This window comes from Echinops telfairi, unplaced genomic scaffold, assembly GCF_000313985.2.
Source record: "Echinops telfairi isolate 266 unplaced genomic scaffold, ASM31398v2 ScPeMD7_31;HRSCAF=116, whole genome shotgun sequence".
NCBI classification, from domain to species: Eukaryota; Metazoa; Chordata; class Mammalia; order Afrosoricida; family Tenrecidae; genus Echinops; species Echinops telfairi.
In genome coordinates, this window is record NW_022103928.1 from 59,441,535 (window position 1) to 59,446,650 (window position 5,116).

The window sequence follows — 5,116 nt, forward strand, 5'->3', positions numbered from 1 at the left end:
CGAGCCAGTCAGGGGGTACAGTATAGTACCAATGAAACATACAACTTTCCTCTAGTTCTTTAATGCTTCCTTCCCCCAACTATTTGTAAGGTAGAATCGTCCCAATTCTACCATACAAATCTAGCTAGATCAGAGGATGTACACTGGTACAGATAAGAGTTGGAAACACAGGGAATCCAGAACAGATAAACCCCAATAATGAGAGTAGTGATACCAGGAAGGGAAGGGGAAGGTTGGGGAAAATGAAGGAACTGATCACAATGATCTACATATAACCCCTTCCGTGGGGGATGGACAACAGAAAAGTGGGCGAAGGGAGACATCGGACAGTGCAAGACATGACAAAATATTAATAATTTATAAATTATCAAGGGTTCATGGGGGGGGGGGGAATGAGGAGCTGATACCAACGGCTCAAGTAGAAAGGAAATGTTTTGAGAATGATGATGGCAACAAATGTACAAGTGTGCTTGACACAATGGATGGATGGATGGATTGTGACAAGAGTTGTACAAGCCCCCAATACATTTTTTTTAAGCGGTTGAAGAGAGCATAGTGGGCCGCGTAGGCACTTCTGGCATATGCTGGTACACAGGGTGGGGCCAAGTCGGGAATACGGAGCTCCCGAAGGTGTTTAAGAAAAAGGTCCACAAGAACTGCTCCATGCTTTGAATAGTTAATGCCCGAAGAAAATCGACAAGAAGTCAATGGGCATGATTAGGGTAAGAGACCATGAAAGATGAATGGTGAAAAAAGAATGGAAGGATATCCTTACATCTAGAATTAGACATTCAACATTTTATATCCATAATTCATTCTGTGATTTGGATGCTGTACAACACCTGTGTCCATGGAGCACAGGGCACCCTGGCCCAGGGATGCGGTGTGGTGCACTGCCACGGCTTCAGATGAGTACTCAGGCTAGCTTCTTGGCTTAAGCAGGTGCACGACGGCCAGCTCAATTGACCACCTGACAGGGAAAGGAACAGTGCAGTCCAAGAGTACCTAAGGCATACAGGGTGCCTATCTTTCTACTGGCTCTCTGCTGGACCTAACTGGGCAAAGTTCAGGGACTAGAGCAGCGGTTCTCAACCTGTGGGTCAAGACCCCTACGGGGGGGTTGAACGACCCTTTCACAGGGGTCGCCTGATTCATAACAGTAGCAAAATTACAATTATGAAGTAGCAACGAAAATAATTTTATGGTTGGAGGGTCACCACCAACTGAGGAACTACATTATAGGGTTGCGGCATTAAGAGGGTTGAGAACCACTGGACTAGAGGGATGGCGAGGGAGCTAAGAGGAACCAGTGTTGGGAGTTTGGGTCTGTGCCTCTAATGCCTCCGACTAGGCAGCTTCCCGGCCCCACACAACAGCTGGGCAGAAGTGGGACTCCAATCTCAAGCCAGTGTCTCAGATACCCGGGTGCCCCCATCCACAGATACATATACATATGCAGTTAGATGTTGTACAAACGATGTTAAGCAACACATTCCTGAATTTTACTTAATATGAAGTGTCAATTATTAGTTCTTAAAAAATAAAAATATAACAAGATCTATTTGCACTTAATAAAAGAAAGTTTAAGATAATGAGCGGATATCTACACTGGAGAAAAACGTGCGTAAGAATGAGACTGTGATAATTGCTGCTACCACTTGTTTTTGTCCACAGACTATTGCAAAACACGAAGGCAGCCTTGTGGTTTCCAAAGCCACTGCCCCTAATTACATATGAAAAAGTAACTCTACCCTTCCTGGCTTTTCATTCTTGTGTTTACTCTTAAACCAGCAGCCGGAGAGCAAAATAAGTGCAGCAGGGTCCAACAGCGATGTGGCCCCTATGCCTAAGCTTGGCTATCACCGTTTTCACTGACTTCTCCAACAAGAGTTACAAGTGACAGCGCTACCAAGACTCTTAAGAGACTACTTACAAGTTTCCTTCCCTCCCCAATACGAAACTTAAAATTTAAAGTATTTTATTTAAAAGTTCAATTGTCCAACATTTAAGAATAAAAAAGTTATGTGTCTGTCCTTGGTCAATACAGAAAATATTAATATAAAAACAGAGGTTAAATCAATACTTTAGAGTAGTTATGATAATAAAAATACCATGGTAAAGTACAACTAATAATGGTATTGGCTGTTGTTCATTGTACACCCAGAATACACTAGACATGGAGCTAAGGGCTCTCCTTACATAACTTCTAATCTTTATAACCACTTTTATCAATAGCCATACTTTGTCTGGAAGGGCAAGGAACAAAAAAGATAGAGTGCAAACAGCACATTTTAGTGAAGGTTCTGAATGTAAGTCAGATCTTAACCAGGGTGCGCTGTGAGGCCAGAAATGTATTTTAAATCCTCTGTGTGCACTTTCCTAGGCAGGTAGCCAGCCTTTCCCTTCTTAGAGTTCTCAAAGTGATTAAGAATCACTGCTGTAAACGATGCACACATAACCCCTCCTTCTTTCAGTTAAATACAACAAAATAATTTCCACGCAGAGCAACCAATGGAAGGAATGACGACCACTATTCCACTCAGAAAGCAAGCCCTGGGGGCACACTAGTTAAAGGACTCAGCTGCCAACATCATGCTGGTCACTGGAACCCACCAGACGCCACCGGAAGCAACATTTACTGCCTTGGCCATGGGGACAATTCTACTCTGTCCTAGAGGTCACAGTGACAGCAGTGGACTTGGTCTGGTTGATTCCATTCAGAGAAAAATGGAATGCATAACAAAAACAACAGGAATACAACTAATCTTCACTTTTTAATTTACAAATAGCACTCACTCATTGCCATCAAGTCAATGGGAACTCCTAGCGGCCCTGTAGGGGAGGGCAGAAGTGCCCCCGTGCGTTTCCAAGGCTGTATGTAACTCTTTACTGGAGCAGAAAGCCCAGTCATCCTCTCCAGGCGCAGCCGAACAGCCGGTGGTTTCGAACTGCTGAGTTTGCAGCTAGCAGCTCAACGTGTAACCTCTGTGCCACCAGGGCTCCTTACAAATGAAATGTGAATGTGGGAGGGGCAAGCACTTCATTTCCTGCCTCCCTGTGCTACTTTACTTCACCAGGCCACAGCCCAGTGTCAAAGAGCCTCATACATTTAAAAGTACATGGGGTTGAGAGGTTTCTTTTCCAACCGTCTCACTTTGTCAAATGAAGACATTTCAGGGCCAAAGGGATTAAGTACTAGACACAAGGCCACATGAGTGTTGGCAACACTATTATAATCCTGATCTCACTCCCACAGTCTGAAGCACACTAGTAAAAAGTAGCTACTCTTGTGGCTTAATGAAAAGGTCCCCTGTTGGACAATAATTTCTCAACAAAGCCAGTGATATCTCACTTTGACTAGCTGTGGAACTCCTAAGGATCCTTTTAAGCTTAGGACCATTGTAAAGGTTTTGTGCTAACTCACCTTAAAAAGACGGGTTTCTATTTCAGCAAAAAGACATTCTCATCTAGAATAAAAGTTGGGGGGGCGGGCGGGGGGGGGGGGTGGCTCGCTCAGAGCTTTCATCCTTAGCTCCTCACCTCAACCAATAATGTGTATCTGGTTGAAAGACACCAATGTCATCTGTGGTGCTATCTACCCCTCAGAGAGGTGGTGAAAGGTGTTCAGATGCTGCACTGAGCAGATGTTATATGACCACGACACAAAACAAAGCCACTGCCACTGCGTTGACTCTGATTCCCAGGGACCCTCTCTAGGGTTCCTGAGACTGCGAATCTTTTCTTCATGGGAGAAGCCTCCTCATCTTTCTCCAAAAGAACAACTGGTGGGTTTGAACTCCATGCCTTGCAGTTGGCAGCCCAGTGTCTAACCCACAGGGCAACTAGGCATTGAGAGCAGATTAGGTCCAAGTAAGCTTGTTTGGAAGGATCAAACTAGGAAGACCAATAAAGCTAACGAACAGAATTTACTCTAAAGGGGGAACCTTATTAGGTTCACAATGCACTTCCAGGTAACTTTCCTGAAAATTTTAACATAGCTTAACTGATCATTCATGACTACATTTAGAAGTTATGCCAGTCAACATGTATTGGGATGAACCATATGAAATGACATCTGATCGATCATTCTTCACTTCAAAATCGGCAACCTCGCATACCTTAACTTAAATGACAGCCACACCTCAAGACAAAAAGGTCACAAGGGTTATGCAATTCCTCATCAATGTCCAATAAATTGATTTTTAATCCTCAAATATGTACAATGATCGTGATCCTAAAAAACGATCTTACTCACCCTTTAAGTATTGGCCCCACGAATCAGACAATATTATTAGTCCACGGTGTTTCATTAATCTACTCCTGGGTATGTACAAGTCTATCCCTTTAATGTGTATAGTATGTCGAATGAGAACTACGAAAATCTATTGTCATACTTTAAAAACACAAAATTCTAGAGTATGCCAGACAAGCTGAATCTGGAAGTATTTTCTAAAGACTTTTTGAAGTGACTTTCAAGGGTTTGAAATATACACGGATCCGGGGTGGTAGATCTAAAATATAACGACAAGCCGCTGAAAGGGGCACGAAGATCAGGATTGCTGAGACGCTAATACTCATTATCAGGTGGCCAAAGATGACTCCAACTCTGGATGGAATCACAACTCGGGCGACACCCACACAGAGCCATGTTTTACTTTATACTTTCCAGTAATCCCCCCACCCCCAGGGTCTAAACAAAAGAATGTAAAAGGTCGTGGGTCCTTATTTCCATGATGTGGCAGAACGAGGAGCAGCGATCCCAGTGCGTCTCCGAAGGGGGCCCACAACCTACACACTGCCCTCTTCGGGGGAGTTTTTCAGGCACTGCCACGGCCAGCGGAGCGGGTCCCAAAAGAAACGGAGGGAGAGCCGGGGTGCCAAATAGGCCAGGGGCGTGACATGGGGCGTCACGGAACTTCCTGTGCTGGACGTCACGTCTGAACCCCAACGTGACAAAGTTACAACTCCCAACTCGCGGGGTGTCAGGCACGCTGGACCCCGGCCCGGGGCCCGCCCCGCCCCGCAGCAAACCGGCCGGCGGCCATCGGACTGCCGTGTTCTCGGGGAGACCTCCGGGCGGGGAGGCGATCGGAGAACGGGGCCTGGCGGACCCCCG

At 45.3% G+C, this 5,116-nt stretch overlaps 1 protein-coding gene across 1 annotated transcript in view; it reads right to left on the reverse strand.

The window, feature by feature from the left end:
- RAB18 (RAB18, member RAS oncogene family) overlaps positions 1 to 5,116 on the reverse strand; it is a 22,883-nt gene that overhangs the window by 17,391 nt on the left and 376 nt on the right. The gene's annotated exons all lie outside the window — the stretch shown is intronic.